Consider the following 21,649-nt stretch of genomic DNA (forward strand, 5'->3'; position numbering starts at 1 on the left):
TTCCACCTCCCAGATTAAAGCTATCCTCCTCCCTCAGCCTCCTGAGTAGCTGGGATTACAGGTGCACGCCACCATGCCCAGCTAATTTTTTTAATATTTTTAGTAGAGACAGGGTTTCACCACGTTGGCCAGGGTGGTCTTGATTCTGGACCTTGTGATCCCCCTGCCTCGACCTTCCCAGGTGCTGGGATTACAGGTGTGAGCCACTGCATCCGGCCGACATTTTTTAAAAAGGTAAGTGACAGTTACTGTTAGTTTCCTGTCATTTCAGGCATCTTGTTATTGTTGTTGTTTTATAGTTAGCTTGTCTGGCTGTTTGGATACATTTGTGATCAGCCAATCAATTTTCAATGCGGGGTGTGTGTGTGTGTGTGTGTGTGTGTGTGTACATATTCCAAGAATTTATGGCATTTCCATGAAGCGCTTTACTTTCTAGCACCTTCTAATGTCATGAGTTTCCTCGGTTCACCACTGTGTCTGGGTATAAAGCTTCCTTTCACTTGTCTTTAAGATGCCTTTTTCTACCTTCCAGGGGTGGCCAGGGGCAGCCTGAAAACAAGTCTATCTTTATTCTCTCTACTAGGTTTCATCTCATTGCCTTTAATCGCATGGATTCTAGTTTTTGTCCTTAAAAGCTTGCAAACCCCATCTCTCCTTAGCCCTTCTTCACATCTCCATTTTAGAAATCCAGCTCCAGAAATTCTGCAACTAGAGAGAAGGGTCAGGGTCAAGTACAAAGGCAGGATAAGGATTATTCTTGCTTTCCAGTGCTTGAACAATACCCAGGATTTTTTAACCTTTATTAAAGTCCTAGGAACGCCCTGAATTGACTTCATCCTGACACTATCTGTGGGGCCCACCACATCCCTTTCCTTAAATGTAAATGATAACTTGGTCTATCACTTTATGTGTAAAGTTTACTTTTCCAAAAGTGCCTGACATCACCTTGGCACTAAAGCCAGGCCTCATCTGCTGTTTCTGTTCCCTTCCAGGGCTTCATTTTTGTAAGTCACAGAAGTAACAAAACCTAAACAGTCTTCTGTTGGAATGTGACCATGAAACATACAAACTCAGTCGAAGGCTGAAACAGGAATAGATGGGCAGGTGAAGTCTAATCAAAGCTGCCTTACTGCATAGGTCAGGGTAACACATTGCACCTAAAATTCTCCCTGGCAACAGTCGGAGAGCTGATGGTCACAGATTGAATGTAAACCTTTGAACTTGATTAGGCTGTAAGAAAAGCAAAAGCCCTTTCTCCACTAGAGCTTTAAAGTCTGTCTCTAAACAGACAGGTAAACCAAACCAACAGACAGGTTACCAAACAGGTTTGAAACAGGTAAGTAAATAGATGAAAGAAAGAACCAGAAAAAAAAGGGAAAGGAAGAAGGAAGGATGGAGGAAAGGAAATGTATATGCATGTAGGCCGGGCGCAGTGGCTCACGCCTGTGATCCCAGCGCTTCGAGAGGCCAAGGCGGGCGGATCACTTGAAGTCAGGAGTTTGAGACCAGCCTAGTCAACATGGTGGAACCCTGTCTCTATAAAAATACAAAAAAAATTAGCTGGGCGTAGTGGCGGGAGCCTGTAATCCCAGCTACTCAGGAGGCTGAGGCAGGAGAATCACTTGAACGCAGGAGGTAGAGGTTGCAGTGAGCCAAGATCATACCATTACACTTCAGCGTGGACAAGACAGGGAGACTATGTCTTCAAAAAAAAAAAAAGGTAATGCATGTGTCTGTAGATACAGGCACTATCCTATCAATTATCTAAGATACATCAGGATGTGCCAAAGTTTTCTCCATTAAGGAACAGGTAGAGTAAGAAAAGGACTAACACGGTACCTGGAATTTCTTTCCAGCTGGATAACTAAACATCTCTATGGCTTTGGACAAGTCCCTTCAGTTCTGTGGTTCTCCAGTTTTCTCCTCTGAAACATCACCTAAGGTCCATTTTCAGCTGTAATAGTCTATGTGTACAATACTATGGACTATAAACACCTGAAAATCGACTGTTCAATATGTTTCCTGAGGCTCTGATGTTGAAGCCTCCTGTATTTGTAAGCCTGTTTTAAGCAGAGTGGAGTAATAAAAAGGCATTTCACCCTGTTATTAGAATTCAACAGTCAGAAATTCAGGTTTATCTACTACCATTATTATGACTTTTCACTATCTTAAATACTGCTGCTATTTTTTTTCTATTACATACCTTTATCTTTTTCTAGCCCATCTAGTAAAGGTGCTATTACCTTCACATATAAAGCACACTTAATTTCACTAAGATGTAAATTATTCCTTTAAAAAAATATCCAAATAGGCTAGGCATGGTGGCTCATGCCTGTAACCCCAGCACTTAGGGAGACCGAGGCAGGCAGATCATGAGGTCAGGAAATCAAAAACATCCTGGCTAACATGGTGAAACCCCATCTCTACCAAAAATACAAGAAATTAGCCAGGCATGGCGGCACACACCTATAGTCCCAGCTACTTGGGAGGCAGAGGCAGGAGAATCGCTCGAACCTGGGTGGCGGAGGTTGCAGTGAGCCGAGATCGCACCACTGCACTCCAGCCTGAGTGACAGTGCGGGACTCCGTCTCAAAAAAAAAAAAAAAAAACAGTCCAAATAGACTTTGTTCTTCATGTCCCATAAAAAGGAAGTATTTTTTTTTAATCTAAAATTTTAAGAGATCTCACTAACCTAATCATAGAATATTTCTTACAAAGTGAGTCAAACATAGAGGCACATACACATCGCGTAAAGTGCCCCATCTTAAGGGGCTCAAGCTCTGTGTCATTTTAGCCAACACTTCTGGTGGGAAGACGCTGCAGAGAGCCTGCACTAATTTTGCAAAAGAAAGCATGGCTCTGCTCAAACGCAATCTGGGACCACCAAGACAGAGTCATCCGTTTTACTTAGTGGGTAAGTGAAGGACCACTTACCCACTGGAAAACTAATCTCTTCTCAAGGAGCCAAATGCTTATCTTGCACTTCCAGGCATCCTTCCTGCAGACCTGATCTAATGAGAGGGCTCTGCCGTCACTCCCCCGACACTAAAGCATTGAAAAAGGGTGTTATCTATTTGCATTCAAAACACTATTTAGGGTCTGGTCAGTATGGATTTGAGTCATCAGGTTCTTCAACAGACTTCACTTTCTGTCCACAGGCTCTGGCAAGAATCAAAGTAGGTGACAAGTATGAATGTGACTAGAGAAGGAGAGTCAGTGCTCGCCTCTGTTCCTGCTCTCGATGCTTGCTGGCTCTGTCAGAGCAGCATCTTTCAGATGAAAAGGAAAAGTCATCCATAAAATGTGACCAATCTTTCTACGAACTGTAGCCTACCTGAACCACACTTACATTCCTCTCTCCCTAAAGACGTGTCTAAAGGAAGTGAACAAATGGGAGAGGCACAAGACACCCATGCAGAAGGCAGCCTCGACCTAACACAGCTGAAAAGAAACCCACGTAGCCTGCCTGAAAATAATTGATAACCTGGTAATGCTGAAAGTATAAAATTTTAGGATCCCTAAGTGTGACTAGAGGCCACAAGAAAATGTTTAAACATGTTAGGAAAAACTCCGGCAGCTGTTTGCCGGTACCCTTACTTTCCAGAAATTCTATAAATAATCTTATAAGTTACAGTGACTTCAATGAAGCTTCCTATTTCTGTCTCTCCACCTACCAATTTTCTGCGAATTACATGCTTGGCCAAATTAATGTAAAGCCAAGAAAGAACTACACCAAAGCCAGGACTCCTTGGCCCCTGCTGATGAGCACACACTAGACGTTCAGCAGGACTCGTGCTTCGGCCGTTTCAAACACAATAATGAATGAGCAGCCTCTAATGGACTACGACATGAATCAATCATTCCACTTAAACAAGGACCTCCCCCTCTCAAGATTAAAAAAGATTTCATTTCTTTCTCATAAAGTTTAAGACAAACAAACAATACTAAACAGTGAACATCAAATTACAAGTTTGAAAAGCAACTCTTAAGCCAAATAGCCCACTCAGCTAAAAATGAAGTCCTGATGAGATTACATAACAACCAAAAAACTGCAAAACACAATCTCTGCCACATTTTAATTTCCCCTTCTACCCTGAAAAAAAAATTAACTGGTAAGGTAATGGTCATCAGTGCTTTAACGTGCTCAGACTGAGAAGTGGTACTTTCTCGACACCATCAGGAGAAAATAAATCCACACAATACATACAAAACTTCTGGAGCGTTAATTAGTAAAACAGGGCAGGCGACTGCAATAAATCACCTGTAAGTGTTTGAAAGCATATAGACACTCAAATTTAAAAGTAACAATTCCCTTAGGCAAAGCAACGTGTGCAGGCTAAGTACAAAATCATGTCAAAGATAAGTCAGCGCCTAGATACTGCGGGAGGGAGCATTTTGAGAAACATTTATATCTCACGTATAAAATTACATCTCAACTCCAGAAGAGGGGAAGTAAACATTTATAACCTTACCTTTGCCAAAGCTTTTGATGTAGCCAGTTTTCCTCAGGGTCTTTTCGTTAATAAGAAAAGTTTAACAAAGCGAGCGTCTATATACACATCCACAAACTCACTCTTCCTTCTGCTCATGGTAAGCCAGGAAACAGTGTCTAACACTTCAAATGCTCAGCCGTTGAGAGCTAAAAACAGATCCTGTGCAATGCTGGATGTATTTTTGTCTGCTAGCTACACACCCTCATCATGTTCAATTTTTTCCATTGGTGGAACAGTATGATACAGACTTAACCAGAAAGTGGTTTTCCAGGGGCTGCCTGAGGCCATTAGCCGGGACAGCGTGCCATCATGCCTCGGAGAGGCCAGGCTCGCCCATGACTGGGTTGTTGTTGGGCCTGCATTCCATAACGACCACCGAAGGTCCACAGGAACACGGCTCCCAAGCCCAACGAATAAAGGTTTACTCACTTGAAGGGAGCCTCAGCTTCTTTTTTCAGCCCGTTAGCAGCAAGAATACACACCTACCATCCTTGTATTTAGAGCAGTAGTAAACATGCTGCCTCCAAAACCACAGCCGGAATGCTATGATCATAAAAACCCCGCCTCAAGAGCGGCCCTTAAAAATAATATCATGATTTGCAAAATATCGGGTATAAACTTACTTGTGTTCCTTGCTGCAGTCCTTTCATTTTTAAGTTAGCTGAACTACAGTCTCGGACACTGGATGTCCTTGTTACTCCAACGTGGTGCTTTTTTATTAAAAATGAACCATTAAGTTATCTTAAATAAAAGTTATATACAGAAGAGGTTCAGAGTGTTTTGGGGTCTTGCTATATCCTTCGACGAAAGACCTTACATTTTAAAAATACCCAAAAAAGGCTGGGCACGGTGGCTCACACCTGTAATCTCAGCACTTTGGGAGGTGGAGGAGGGTGAATCACCTGAGGTCAGGAGTTCGGGACCAGCCTGACCAATATGGTGAAACTCCATCTCTACTAAAAATACAAAAGTTAGCCAGGTGTGATGGTGCGCACCTGTAATCCCAGCTACTAGGGAGGCTGAGACAGAAGAATTGCTTGAACCCAGGAGGCAGAGTTGCAGTGAGCCGAGATCGCACCACTGTGCTCTGGGAGACAGAGAGAGACTCCCTCTCAAAAAAATATAAAGAAATAAATCAATTTAAAAAATAAAATAAAAATACTCAAAAGATAAAGGAGCATTTTCAGATCTTTCATGTTATGGTGGAGTGGGGATGATGAATAGGAAAACAGGATCACAAACCTTCTGTATTTTACAGAAGAAAACTTAATCAAAGGTTTTCAAAATATACATATTCCAAATATGTGAATACACAAGTTATCCTGCACAAACATATGACAAGATTTTTAAGGTAATATCTTCATCATTTCAAAAATAACAACAGAGGCTGGGCACAGTGGCTCATGCCTGTAATTCCAACACTTTGGGAGGATCACTGGAGCCCAGGAGCTCGAGACCAGTCTGGGCAACATAGGGAGCCTGTCTCTACCAGAAAAAATAATTTAAAAATTAGCCAAGCCTGGGACTGTAAGCCTGTGGTCCAAGCTACAAGAGAGACTGATGTGGGCAGATCACACAGCCTAGGAGCTCAAGACCACCCTGGACAACAAAGGGAGACCCTGTCTACAAAAAATAAAAACAGGCGGGGCACAGTGGCTCATGCCTGTAATGCCAGCACTTTGGGAGGCTGCGGCGGGCAGATTACGAGGTCAAAAGTTCGAGACCAGCCTGAACAACATGGTGAAACCCCATCTCTACTAAAAATACAAAAATTAGCCAGGCGTGGTGACGTGTGCCTGTAATCCCAGCTACTCAGGAGGTTGAGGTAGGAGAATCGCTTGAACCCAGGAGGTGGAGGTTGCAGTGAGCAGAGATCAAGCCACTGTACTCCAGCCTGAGCAGCAGAGTGACTCTGTCTCAAAAAATAAATAAACAAAATTAAAAAAATAGCCAGGGCCAGGTGCAATGGCTCACTCCTGTAATCCCAGCCTTTGAGAGGCTAAGGTGGGCAGATCACTTGAGGCCAGGAGTTTGGAATCAGCCTGGCCAACATGGTGAAACCTTGTCTCTACTAAAAACACAAAAATTAGCCAGGCATGGTGGAATGCATGTATAGTCTCAGCTACTCGGGAGGCTGCGGCGGAAGAACTGCTGAACTTGGCGGGGAGGGGCTGCAGTGAGCCAAAACTGTGCCACTGCACTCCAGCCTGGACGACAGAGCAAAACACTGTCTCAAAAAACAGGCATGGTAGCACATACCAGTAGCCCAGTTACTTGAGAGCTGGGGTGGGAGGATCTATTGAGCCTGGGGAAGTCGAGGCTGCAGTGAGCGTGACTGCACCACTGCACTCCAGCCTGGGCGACAGAGCGAGACCTTGTCTCAAAAGAAAAGGGATCTACATATCCAACAGAAAGATTTCTACCCAATATTATAGATCAGACTCTACTGTAGACAGATAAGCCTTTAATTCCTTATCTGGATGAAAACTGTATATTTACATACACATACACACATCTACCCATATGGGTATACACACACAATCTTTTACCATATGAAGTTACTACACACTTGAAGGTATGCTTTCTAATCTTAATTGGCAAATAGTAAGAGCCATTCTTGAAGACCATCAGTGTAATAGTTACAAAAATTAGCCTGACCACAAAAAATTTAAGTCAAGGTAGGGTGGGGAGAAGTGCAGGAAGGAGGAAAAAAAATGTTAATGTGAACACAGAAAGAGGGAAGTTTTAGTGCTGGTGGGATAAACCTGCAAAATTCCCTATTCCAACCCTCTCGAATTACAGATAAAGAAAGAGAGACCTTAAGTGACTTGCAAAATGTCACAGAGCTGGCCAGCAGCAGGCAGCAGAACAGGGATGTGCCACCCAAGTAACCACAAGCCCCGGGACTGAAGCCAGAAGGTTGCCACGGAGGCCAAGTCACATAACATAAAACATGGGAATTCCCAAAACATTATTTTGGTGCGTGCGTGTGTGTGTTAGGTAAATACAGAAGAAGAATGGATGCTATTAAATCATGAGCTCTGATTCCTTCAGACCCAGTAGCATCATTTCTGTTACTAAAATAGGTAAAATAAAACAAAATAACAGTCAGTGTAAAAGAAAGCCTTCCACAGTGATTTAAGTCAGAAAAGGGACTCCACTATACAAAGGGAAGAAAAATTATGCAGAAGAAGGAAATGTAGAGTTATGGATCACAGGGCAAAAAAAAAAAATGTCAGAAGAACAATAATTGCATGGAGATATTTGCATGCCCCTATTCTAATTCCCTGCGCCTTTTTTTTTTTTAATACGGAGTCTCGCTCTGTTGCCCAGGCTGGAGTGCAGTGGCGTGATCTTGGCTCACCGCAACCTCTGCCTCCTGGGTTCAAGTGATTCTCCTGCCTCAGCCTCCCAAGTAGATGGGATTACAGGCATGTGCCACTATACCCAGATGATTTTTGTGTTTTTAGTAGAGACAGGGTTTCACCATGTTGGCTAGGTTGGTCTTGAACCCCTAATCTCAGGTGATTGACCAGAATCAGCCTCCCCAAGTGCTGGGATTACAAGTGTGAACCACCGAGCCCAGCCACTAATTCCTGCTTCTAGGCCTTCTTAAAACAATTCTGGCCTTTTGATGCATTTTATATGTAGATCTCTCTCTGTCAGAACCGCCTGTACAAATGAATTATCTCCAACACATTCCTCAGGCATTTCCAATGGGTTTGCATTGTCTGATTCCATTTTTTATTACTGAGGTCACCCAAATGACTTTAGTTCTATAAATTTATAAAGCCACTTGGGGTTTTGAACTATGTAAGGTTTTTCAAGTTCTTTAGACTGCCCAAATACATTCAAATATTGTCAATTTAGCTCACCATCCTAAAATTACAAAAACCAGATAGGTCCAAAAAACTAGACTTGATCTTTCTAATGCTTCAGTCTGAGATAATAATATAACAGGACATATGTGTTAACAGGCATCTAAAATTAAATTCCTTGGCAAAGATCTCTGAGAAAGATGTAAATTACTACTTAGGAAGTATTCTATTCTGAAGCATACAATGCAAAATGACCCATGTAAAAGCAAAAATAGCAGAGTGTTAACAATTATAGAATCAAGTGGTGGGTTTAGGGGTGTTCAGTGTACAATTCTTTTGATGTTTCTACATTTTTGCAAATTTTCTTAATAAAATATTGGAAGGAAAATATATGTATACACACACACACACACACACCCTGCAATAAATCAATCCATTAGAAACAGGGTGTTTTACTACATACCTAGTCAAATATTGTGAAAAAATTGTTGCAAACCTGATCGTAATCAAAGATGTGCCTATCGTAGACTATATGTACACATGTGAGTGCAAAGGTATGTTCTTGAGGGTTTCTATTCCTATCCAGAGAAGAGCTGGAGAATAGAAAATGAAAATATGGGGCACAGAAACACCTCCAGAATGAAAACTTTGAGAGCCACTATCACATGACAAATTATTATTAATAAAAAATAGGGAAATAGTGGAAACGTCTCAGGCTTCAAAACCAGTAGATCTAGGCTAGCAATTCATCTCTTCATAACTTAGAGGCTTCCTGAATCCCATTTTCCTTCATCATAAAGTGGGGTTGACAATCATAATGCCTATCACAAATAAAAATGTCAATAACATGTTCTAACCTATAAATAATTATAAGAAAAATTGACATTAAAAATATAAGTTCTAGGCAAAGTGCACTGGGTCACGCCTGTAATCCCAGCACTTTGGAAGGCCAAGGAAGGTAGGCCACTTGAGGTCGGGAGTTCAAGACCAGCCTGGCCAACACAGTGAAACCCCATTTCTGCCAAAAAATTAGCCAGGCGTGGTGGCATGCACCTGTAGTCCCAGCTATTTGGGAGGCTGAGGTGGAAGAATCACTTGAACCCAGGAGGCAGAGGTTGCAATGAGCCGATATCATGCCACTGCACTCACTCCAGCCTGGGCAACAGAGTGAGATCCTGTCTCAAATAAATAAATAAATAAAAGCTCTAAAATAATGTGAGCTATCAGAAATAACCTCTCTGCTTAGAATTCAAAAAAAGACAATAATAACAACTGCTTCCATATTCTTCACTTTTCAGGTCAAACACAGAATGCTTCTGAAAGAATAAGCACCACTCCTTACTGCTAAATCTATAGTCAAGGAAAAAAAAAGTAAAAATAAAAGAATAACAAAGATTAAAAATATAAATTACTTTTACCCAAATGGGATTACAAAAGATTAAATATTCCCTCATAAATGTAAAGATGCACCTTGGATGTAATTACATTAATAGGCAAAAAAACTCAGCAATATTTATGTGCTAAAGAGGGCTTCCCTACACAGTTTCTGATGAAGGCACAATACTTCAAATAATGTAGGCTGCAGCGTTGCCTGTTCAAGATGTGGGCTTGGACTACGAAACGCTAATGGAGAATGGCAGGGGATTTTTAAACAGAAACTCCTTGAAAATTTTGCTTGATGGATGGTTTCCAGTTTCAGCCATGTCCCTGATACATTTAGATACACGAAAACTTCCCCTTGTGTTACAACTGCCTACAGTACAGTAACATGCCACACAGATTTGCAGCCTAGGAGCAACAGGCTATGCCATACAGCTGATGTGCGTAGTAGGCTGTACCATCTAGGTTCATGTAAGTACACTCTGCGATGTCCACACAACGAGGAAATCGCCTGACACTTCTCTCAGAACATCTCCCCACTGCCAAGTGATACATGATTATACTGCATATTAATGGATTCAGACAAATCCTACATATAACAAATGAATGAAAAACATGGGTAAACATAGCATTAATAATAATAACTTTAATGCTATTGCCTCACAGCACTGTTATGAAGAAATGTTACGGAGCCTAAAGTTCTGGTAATTTTCTTCTCCTACAGTTACTGTGCATCATTTTTTTTGTGGGCCTTATACCACACCATCATTAATTATTCAATGATCATATATTGAATGAAACAAAATGAAGAAGAAAATAAATTTTTAACATTTTTAAAAGCAAGCTGGAGATGTCTTCTAAATCAATAGTCAATTTTGAGAAAATTCAAAATGCAATACTAGCATGGTATGTATTGCTTGAAAGCCATTGCAAAGCTAAATTCCCTACTACAAACTTTTTCTAAGAGTTTCAAAGGCATTGAATGCACAAACAAATTTTAATGCAGTCAATTATCATAGAAATGAGAGATTTTATGGTATATTTATAAACTCCAAGTGTTGCTTACATAACACGCAACCCCCAATAATATCACCAAATGACCTATTACTTTTACAAGAATGTACAAATATTAAGTGACACAAAAATGAGGATTTAAAACTAATTCTTCAGGCTGGGCATGGTGGCTTACGCCTGTAATCCCAGCACTTTGGGAGGTCCAGGCAGGCAGATCACAAGGTCAGGAGTTTGAGACCAGCCCGGCCAATATGGTGAAACCCCATCTCTACTAAAAATAAAAAAATTAGCTGGGCATGGTAGCATGCACCTGTAGTCCTAGCTACTTGGGAGGCTCAGGCAGAAGAGTCACCTGAACCCGGGAGGCAGAGGTTGCAGTGAGCCGAAATCACACCACTGCACTCCAGCCTGAGCAATAGAGTGAGACTGTCTCAAAAACAAAAAAACAACCAAAAAAAAAACCCTAAAAACTAATTATTCATAAAAGTTGTTCCTTTGTCACTTGTATTCAACATAGTACTGGAAATCCTGGCTAGGGCAATTAGGCAAGAGAAAGAAATAAAAGGCATCCAGATTGGAAAGGAAGAAGTCAAATTACCCTTTTGTTCAAATAAGCCTTTGTTCACACATGACATGGTTTTATATTTAGAAAAACCCAGACTCCACCAAAAACTGTTAGAACTGATAAATGAATTCAGCAAAATTGCAGGATACAAAATCAATGTACAAAAACAGTAGCATTTATATACACCAACAGTGAACAATATGAAAATGAAATCAAGTAGGCAATCCCACTTACAACAGCTACAATGAATGTAAAATACCTAGGAAGCAATTTAACCAAAGAAGTAAAAGATCCGTGCAATAAAAACTGCAACACACGGATGAAATAAACCAAAGAGGACACATTACACAATGGAAGATATTCCATGCTCATGGATTGGAAGAATTAATATTGTTAAAATGGCACTGCTACCCAAAGCAATTTACAGATTCAATGCAATCCCTATCAAAATACCAATGACATTCTTCACAAAAATAGAAAAAAAAATTCTAAACTTTATGTTAAATCACAAAAGACCCTGAATAGCCAAAGGTATAGATCAAAAAGAACAAAGTTAGGGGCATCAAACTTTACTGCAAAGCTATAATAACCAAATGAGCATGGTACTGGCTGAAGAAAAAAAAAAAAAAAAAAAAAAAAAAAACATACACCAGAACAGAACAGAGAATCCAGATATAAATCCACACATTTACAGCCAACTCATCTTTGACAAAGGCACCAAGAACATATAACAGGGAAAGAACAGTCTCTTCAATAAATGGTACTGGGAAAACTGTTAACAACAGGCAGAAGAATAAAATTAGACTCCCATCTCTCACTATACACACAAGTCAGGTCAAAACGAATTAAAGACTTAAATCTAAGACCTGAAAATATGAAACAGCCAGAAGAAAACATTTGGGAAATGCTCCAGGGCATTAGTCTGGGTGATGATTTTCTGTGTAAGACCTCAAAAGCACAGGCATCAAAGCAGAAATTGACATATGGAATTACATCAAGCTAAAAATCTTCTACAAGCTAGGCACGGTGGCTCATGCCTGTACTCCCAGCACTTTGGGAGGTCAAGGAAGGAGGATTGCTTGAGGCAAGGTGTGTGAGACCAGCCTGAACAACAGAGTTGGACTTCATCTCTACAAAAAATTTAAAAAGTAGCCAGCTATGACGGTGCGTGCCTGTGTTCCCAGCTACTCAGGGGACTGAGGTGGGAGGATGGCTTGAGCCCAGGAGTTTAAGGCTGCAGTGAGCTGTGATCGCACCAATGCACTCCAGCCAATGCACTCCAGCCAGGGTAACAGAAGAAGACTCTGTTTCAAAAAAATAAAAACAAAAAGTTCTGCACCAAAAAAGGGAACAATCAACAAACTAAAGAGACAACCCACAAAATGGGAGAAAATATCAGCAAACTACCCATCCGACAAGGGATTAATAACCATGATATATAAAGAGCTGAAACAACTCAATAGCAAAAAACAAATAATTCAATTAAAAATGGGCAAAAATCTGAACTGATATTTCTCAAAGGAAGACAGACAAATGGCCAACAGGTATATGAAAAAATGTTTAACATCACTAATCATCAGAGAAATACAAATCAAAACTACAATGAGATATGATCTCACCCCAGTTAAAATGGTATTTATAAAAATGATAGGCAATGACAGATGCTGGAGAGGATGTGGAGAAAGGGAAACCCTTGTACACTCTTGGTAGGAATGTGAATTACTGCAACCACTGTGGAGAACAGTTTTGAGGTTCCCCAAAAAACTAAAAATAGAACTGCCATATGATCCAGCAATCCCACTAGTGGGTACAGATCCAAAAGAAAGAAAACCAATAATATCAAAGAGGTATTTGCACTCGCATGATTATTACAGCACTATTCACAACAGCCAAAATATATCAACCTAAGTACCCATCAAGAGATAAATGGATAAAGAAGATGTGGTATATATACATAATGGATTGTTATTCCGTCATAAAAATAATGAAATCCTGTCATTTGCAGCAACGTGGCTGAAACTGGAGGTCATTATGTTAAGTGAAATAAGCCAAGCACAGAAAGACAAATATCACGTGTTCTCATTTAAATATGGGAGATAAACAAAAGAAAAGTGAATCTAATGAAAGTAGAGAGTAGATTGGTGGTTGCCAGAGGCTGCCAAGGGTAGGAAGGAAAGGATGAAGACAGATTAATTAATGGGCTCAAATATACTGTTTCATAGAAGAAATAAAACCTTGTGTTAGGTAGATCAGTAGGGTGACTCTGGTTTACAATAATCTATTATAAATTCCAAACTAGCTACAAAAGAATAGTTCTAATGTTTCTAACATGAAATACTAATATTCAAGGTGATAGGTATCCCAATTACACTAATTTGATCTTTACAAATTATACGAATGTGTTGAATTACCATGCATACCCCTAAACTATGTATATCTACTATACATTAATATAAAAATCATTTTTGGAAAGTTTTTCTTTAAAGTGACTTTTTTTCTGTAGGTCATTATATCCAAATTATATACACCTTAACAAATGACAATGAATGATAATGTACAAAATCCTAACTTTTGAAATTAAATAGAATGCTTCACAACGAGTAACAGGCAATACTTTTATGTAAATGATAACATCTGTATTAAAAATTATGCTACCCAAAAAGAAACCTATAAAATCAGTTTCAGCTAAGGTAAAATAAAGTTTTTGGTAGGAAAAACATCCTTTAGGGAAATATGCTTGTAAAATCCCAGCTTATAAATACTAGCCACTGGGTACATCTGTTTACAACATTTTTGAAGGAACAAAATTATATTGGAACATTGAGGAAAGTGAAAGTAATCTGCCCAGACCTAACTGTAGTTAAAGTTATAATGTTATATTCAGCCTCTCAGTCAACTCATAATATTTTCTCTTTATGGACTGATGTAAAATTGTTCAAGCTAGAAGGTTCCTAATAAGTTTAATTCAGAGAATAATTGAATCTGAGTTCCAAAGAGACAAGAGAGGTCATCTATCTAGTCCAACCTTCCTTCTAATTTGAGCACCTCCTACGACATCCTGACAGATGGGGCCACTTTCATTTACCTAAATACATTGAGTGATGGGAAGTTCACAGATCTGTTAGGGGGCACATTCCATCAGTAAATACCCAGTTGATAGATAAGAGCTCCTTCCAGCAACTTTAAATCAGTCATTCGAAAAATTCCACTCATTCGTCTTTCTGTCATTATCAACACACATCCCACGCCTCTCTTCCACCCAACCACCCTAAAAAATCTGAAGTCAATTACCATGGATCTTCCCTGCTCTCTCTCCCGCCAAGCTCTTTCCTCCCTTCTGGTCTATCTTCACAATGAAGCCAGAAGCACTCTGCAAAGCAAAACAAAGCCAAATTCTGTTCGTACCTAAACATCGAGATGCACAAAGAACAGAGTCCTGAGACTTCAATCTGTGCCTTAGTAGGCATTAAGCCCACTCTCTCGGTTATATCCACTCAGAGTCAACGAGGTTGCAGGCTCTATCTGTGTGGGGCCATGAAATCTAGGGCAGGCTGGGGATCCACTGGAAAAGGCAGGATGGAACTTAGTTCCATAGACCAAAGGTGTGTGCAAATTACACATTGTTCCCATTTCACCAAGCCAGGGGGCCACAGTGGACATTAAGGAAGGCAAAGGTGACCTACTGCCAGGCAACCTCTCCATGCCCACAGAGAACTGAAGAAGAGGAAGGAAATGAGTCATGTCTAAAGACAGAGGGAAAATTTAACGTCCAGATTAGGGGTCACACTCAAATACCTTCAGAGCTATTTAAACCTATGAGAGAAGTCAGGCACGGTGGCTCACACCTATAATCCCAGCACTTTGGGAGGCTGAGGCAGGCGGATCACTTGAGCTCAGGAATTTAAGACCAGCCTGGGCAACATTGTGAAACCTCATCTCTACAAAACACACACATACACACACACACACACACACACTATAATTAATATGTGTGTGTGCATATATATATGTGTATACATATATGCTTTAACATATATACACATGTATACATATATACATGTGTATAAACACATAAATAAAACATGTATATGTGTATATATAACACATATGTTAAATATAAACATGGTATATATAATAAAAAATATGTGCACACACACAATATAATTTGTATGTGTGTGTGCATATATATGTATATATATGCTTTAACATATATATACATGTTTTATATATGTGTGTATATACACACATGTATACATATATACATGTGTATATGTTAAATATATACATGGTGTATATATACATGGTATATGTTATGTATATGTATATTATATATATGTACATATATAAATATATACATGGTATATATAACATGTATATATGTATATATAACAAGCATATATGTATATGTACACATATACATATATAACATATATATGCATATTATGCTTTAACAATGTTCAAAACATATATATGTTATATATGTATACATATATATGTGTTATATATACGTATACATATATATAATATGTATATGTGTATATATATGCTTTAACAATGTTCAAAACATATATATGTTATATATGTATACATATATATGTGTTATATATACGTATACATATATATAATATGTATATGTGTATATATATGCTTTAACAATGTTCAAAACATATGTATGTGTGTGTGTATATATATATACGCTAATGGTATGGCATGCCTGTAGTCCCAGCTACTCAGGAGGCTGAGGCGTGCAGATCACTTGAGCCCAGGAAGTTGATGCTGCAGTGAGCTGAGATGGCACCACTGCACCCCAGCCTGGGTAACAGAGTAAGACCCTGTCTCAAAAAAATAAATGTGTGAGTAAAGCAGGCCTGACTGAGTCATGAAGTCTTAAGACACAGAAACCACATTTAAAAGTTAGGCTTGTACAAGTATACTTCGGCACACATGCTCAATATACCCTCTTCTATTTTTTTGAAGTTTGAAACCATGAAAATATCTTTAGTTTTTCCACTACTATGGACATTAATAAAATAATTTTTTCAGTTTTCTCCTACTTCTACTAAAAGAAAGCAAGTAAATGAAAAATGACAACTAACATTTGGTGTTGGGAAGACTGTGTGGAGTGGTGGGGACTGTGGCAAACCAGCCGACAAATGATCCAACCAAAGGCTATCATCTACACAGCTTCAGCTATCCGCTGCCAGCTGAGAAGGCAGAGCCCAATGTTGCCAGATAAACCCACATTTTGAAGAAACCCCACTAAAAGTGTGGCTTTTTTGGTAAAATTCTTAGTTTTTAAATGCAGGCAATCAATTTAAATTTAGTTAACACTGTGATCGGGGATACATTTTCTAGACCAAACAAAAGTTATCCACAGCTCAGAACCAGCCCAAAACCCACCAGTTTGTAGCCTCTGCTGCAAATGACAAAATGCAAACAGAAAAATTTTCAATCCTAAAAAAACAGTTTTAATCAAAACAATAAACAGTCCCAACTCCCTGACTTCAGAAAGCTAAATCCTAGGTGTCTGGGGACACACAACCAACTTGGCCAAGGCAAGCAGATAATCAGGCATGAATTTGGAAAGGGGGCCATTGACATAGAGCATTGGAAAGGATTGCAGAGGCCAGGTCGTTTGCCTTCCTGGTGCATAGAGGAATCCTCTCTATAGACCTCTTGATCTGCAGCCAATCAGCCTTCAGAAACCACATCCAGCCCTAGGATGCTCATTATTGCAAAGAAGCACCATCTCATCTTTCCACTGCGCCATAGGAAAGTCTTCCTCATGTGAAACTCAAAGTGGCCTTTCACTACTGATACCTGCGGGTCCTAGTGTTTCCTGCAGAAACAGATGAGACACGCCATCCCTGCTTCCCTTACACACGGCATCTGCTCAGACACTTCAAGGTCGGAATTGGGTTCCCTGCTAAGCTTACCACTTGCTAAGCTAAACCTGCCCCCTTCATCATTACGTAAACGATGCCATTTCCACACCTTCCCAGCGGTGGTCACCTCCCTCTGGCCATCGATGTGCATCTTACATCTACGGTCTGGAGAAAGGGAAAGAAAGTCACTAAGATCTATTAAGCACCTACACTTCAGAGAGGCACCATGCCAGGAGGGTGACATATGTTTTCTTATTGAATTCTCACAGCACTCCTCTTTGAACTGTATTATTACCATTATTTTACAGATGAGGAAACTGAGGCCAAGCAAAGCTTAGCAATTTACTGAAGGCCACAAAACAAGCACAGCTGAAATACTCAAACCAGGTCTGTTTGATACCAAAATGACAACTATATTGTTATACACACAGAAAATGGCATGTTTGCAAACAGTTTTATTGTCATTATAACTTATTAAAAGTATAACAATATAAACAAGTCTATTTCTTTCTGTTGATTTCATGAATGGACTGTTGTTTTCAATTCAAAACAAATTCTCCATGTAAACAAAACAAACATAATACAAAAACAAATTTCAAACTTGTGTCACCATCTAATGACTGGTACCCAAATATGTTATTTTTAAACCTAATTGGTATATTGAATATATAAAAATCTGAGTATACGCTAAATAAAACAGCAGAAATTTATATAACCCATATATTCACATAATCATAAGTATTCTACAAGGAAAATTTTATTACCCCCATTTTATATAAGAAAGTGAAGCATCAAGAGGTTAAATAACCTACCCAGCTGGCACAGTGGCTCAGGCTGTAATCCTAGCACTTTGGAGGCTGAGGTGGGCAGATCACTTGAGCCCAGGAGTTCAAGACCAGCCTGGGCAACATAGCAACACCTTGCCTCTACAAATAATAAAAAAAAATTAGCCAGACACAGTGGCGTGTGCCTGCGGTCCCAGCTACTCAGGAGGCTGAGGTGGGAGGATTGCTTGATCCTGGGCAGTCAAGGTTGCAGTGAGCCAAGGTCATGTCATTTCACTCCAGCCTGGGCAACAGAGTGAGACCCTGTCTCAAAAAAATAACAATAATAACCTACCCCAGATCACTTGCCAGAAAATGCCGGAGACCAGATTCAAAGAACTCAGGCAGTCTGACTCCAAATAAGTCTAGACCTTAGGCTTCCAAACAGTGTATTTCAGTAGTAGTTTTGAACGTCGTTAAAGCCTAAACACCTCTCCAAGTCTACTTAGATACTACTTTTGGACATTCCAATGTAAATGATTTAAAAAAAAAAAAAGGTCAACACAAACAAAGCTTACTAACCATTAGGTTCAAAATTTCTACCTTTAATACGTATTATATTTATAAATAAACCCAGAGATATTAGACAACCTCCTGTTTACATGTAATATAATGTTAAACTTCATCATAATGTAGGGGAGGAATTCACATTTCAAAAAATGTTTAAACAGGGGCTGGGCTCGGTGGCTCACACCTGTAATACCAGCACCTTGAGAGCCCAAGGCAGGCAGAACACAAGGTCAGGAGATCGAGACCATCCTGGCCAACATGGTGAAACCCTGTCTGTACTAAAATAAAACAAATTAGCCAGGCATGATGGTGCGTCCCTGTGGTCCCAGCTACTCAGGAGGCTGAGGCAGGGGACTCGCTTGAACTCAGGAGGCAGAGATTGCAGCAAGCTGAGATCATGCCACTGCATTCCAGCCTGGTGACAGAGCAAGACTCCATCTCAAAAAAAAAAAAAAAAAAAGACAAATTAAATCTTTTAAATATCCTCCACTGTGAATAAATATCTCACCATGTGACACTGAGTAATTTATACAATTAGCCTCATTTAACTGTTCAACCCATACATTCAGACAAAACATACCTGCTGTGAGACAGACCCTGCTGTGGGCTCTGGACACAGGTGAGGAACCGGGCAGAGAAGGTTCCAGCCTTTATGGAGCTTCTGCTCCAAGGAAGGCAAAGAAAGACAACAAGTCGATATGTAAATATACAAAGGAGAAAATGATCAGTGATGGGCAAGCACTCTGCAGGGAACTAAGATAGTGTGGTATGGTAGCAGTGGCTGGATGTCCTTTAGATTGGGTGGTCAGGGGTCCTTCAGAGGGAATACCTTGAGCTGAGATCAAAAAGCATGAAGCAGTCAGCCAAGGAAAGCTGGGGCAATCTAAGTAAAACAGCAGATTATGTCTGGGAAGATTATGTTTACCTGAGTGTGCTTCAGCTAAGCACACGTGAACTCCAGACACAGCAAACAGTCCAGGGAACTACCTGTCACCATTTCCAACACCGCTGGGGAACTGTTCAGCTTTCCCGCTTTAGTACTTCACCTGCGACACCAACACATCCAATTAGTAAAACACCTCAGTTGGAATGAAACAGCTTTCAAGTCACTGTTGGAATCTGATCTTTCCCCAGTGGCTTCCTAAAATCCACATCCCCTGAGCTTACCTGATCTTGCAACTCCAGTTAGAATTTACATGCTCTACAGGGGAATGGAGGCAGCAAACCACATTGCTGTGTATGTACCTATGCAACAATCCTGCATGTTCTGTTCATGTGCCCCAGAACCTAAGGTGCAATAAAACATATAAAAAAGAAAAAAGAAATTATATGCTCTATGTGTTCTCAAGCAGGAAGTCCTTTTTGTTTGGAGTGGAAGTGTGTGCTCTATCAGTATTTGTCACATAAAAGGACAGAAATGCAGTGGTTCATGCCTATAATTTCAGCACTGTGGGATGCCAAGGCAGGCAAATCACAAGGTCAGGAGTTCAAAACCAGCCTGGCCAACATGGTGAAACCGTGTCTCTACTAAAAATATAAAAATTAGCCGGGCATGGTAGCAGGCACCTGTAATCCCAGCTATTCAGGAGGCTGAGGGAGGAGAACCACTTGAACCCAGGAGGCGGAGGTTGCAGTGAGCCGAGACAGCACCACAGCACTCTAGCCTGGGCAACAGAACGAGACTCTGTCTCAAAAAGTAAAAAAAGAAAAGAAACTAAAGCTTCCCAGGCTGCATCTTCTCCACCTCAGGTCCCGCAGAGGCTTGGCATACCCGTTTTCCACACTGACCGGATCATCCAGCATATCCAGTTAAAGTGCTTTTGTAATAATCTACTGAGATCTGGAGCCCCGCTGCTTGCAGGAACCTGTTATCAGCATTGGGGGAGCTGGCTTTCCCCTCTCAAATTCTCATACAAAGTGCAATTAACAGAGCTACATGAGAACGTGGTGATTAAGCAAAGAAATACAGACTGACATATACTTTTAAAGCCTTTGAGATAAGTAAGTGCCTCAAACTTACCCACAGAGGAAGTGTGGAGGAGACTTAGTGTAATCGTTCATTCATCCAGAATGAGCTGGCTGAAGGTATCCTTGTCATTCATACACAAAACCCTGGCAAAATAAAACAAAAACACAGAGGCTATGAGAAATAATTTTTCAAAATTAGAATTTTAAAATTAAAGTCATTTCTCAGCATTCTTTTGTATCTTTGACTTGATACAAGAAGAGAGAATCTGAAAGAGAAATCAAGAATTAAGTGATTAACTATAAAGAAAATAAGGTCTTCCCACATGCTAACTGGAGAAGCAGATTTACTATAGATTTACTGCTTCATTTCATGATTATTTCATATGACTGAACCATTTGAAGACAGAATGGATGAGGGAGAGGAGAGAGATATAGATACAGATAACTAGACAGACAGAGATGGATAGATGGATGGATGGACAGATGGACAAATGATGGAGAGATGGATGGATGGATGGATGGATGGATGGATGGATGGATGGTTGGATGGATGGGTGGATGGATGGTTGGATGGATGGGTGGATGGATGGTTGGATGGACAGATGGACTGACAGATGGATGGACAGATGGACTGACAGATGGATGGACAGATGGATTGACCGACTGATAGAAAGAGCAAGCCTACTGTGACCAAGCCACTACTCCAGGTGCTAGAAATAAAGCAGTGAATGAAAGAAAATCTCTGCTCTCACTAAGCTTCATTCAAATAGAAGCAGTTCAATAAATAAATAAGAAAAATATCCTAGAGTGATACAGGCAATGCAGAGTCAATTGGGCAATGAGATAGAGAGTGACAAGTGGCTAAATTAAATTGAAAGATTAGGAATAGGCTCTCTGAAATGACAACTAGCCTGAAATCTGAAGGGTATTTGAACTTAGGGAAATGATCCCCCAGGCAGAGGGACCAACTAAGAACCAGCATGTCTTGAGCCATTATGATGGATTCTGGAGCAGAACCCAAGTGAGTAGTGCCAAAGGATTAGAATTTCCTAATGTATTAAACAGGTGAGGCCAGTCACATTGGCTCACGTCTGTAATCCCAACACTTTGAGAGGCGAGGTGGATGGATCACTTGAGGTCAGGAATTCAAGACCACCCTGGTCAATATGGTGAAATCCTGTCTCTACTAAAA

The 21,649-nt window shown here is 40.2% G+C and overlaps 1 protein-coding gene across 6 annotated transcripts in view; it reads right to left on the reverse strand.

Moving 5' to 3' along the window:
* Positions 1-21,649, reverse strand: part of TIAM2 (TIAM Rac1 associated GEF 2) — a 242,791-nt gene that overhangs the window by 153,690 nt on the left and 67,452 nt on the right. For 3 of the 6 annotated variants that reach the window (XM_017538771.2, XM_037742012.1, XM_037742001.1), the window contains one exon: positions 20,510-20,601. The gene's annotated coding sequence lies outside the window, so the exon portion shown is untranslated. Of the gene's footprint in view, positions 1-4,472; positions 4,650-14,561; positions 14,641-20,509; positions 20,602-21,649 lie in introns of those variants that run through there. The other 3 variants (XM_037742002.1, XM_037742015.1, XM_017538769.2) reach the window with 3 other exon arrangements.

The sequence above is a fragment of the Cebus imitator genome, unplaced genomic scaffold, assembly GCF_001604975.1.
Source record: "Cebus imitator isolate Cc_AM_T3 unplaced genomic scaffold, Cebus_imitator-1.0 Scaffold6, whole genome shotgun sequence".
Taxonomy (NCBI): Eukaryota; Metazoa; Chordata; class Mammalia; order Primates; family Cebidae; genus Cebus; species Cebus imitator.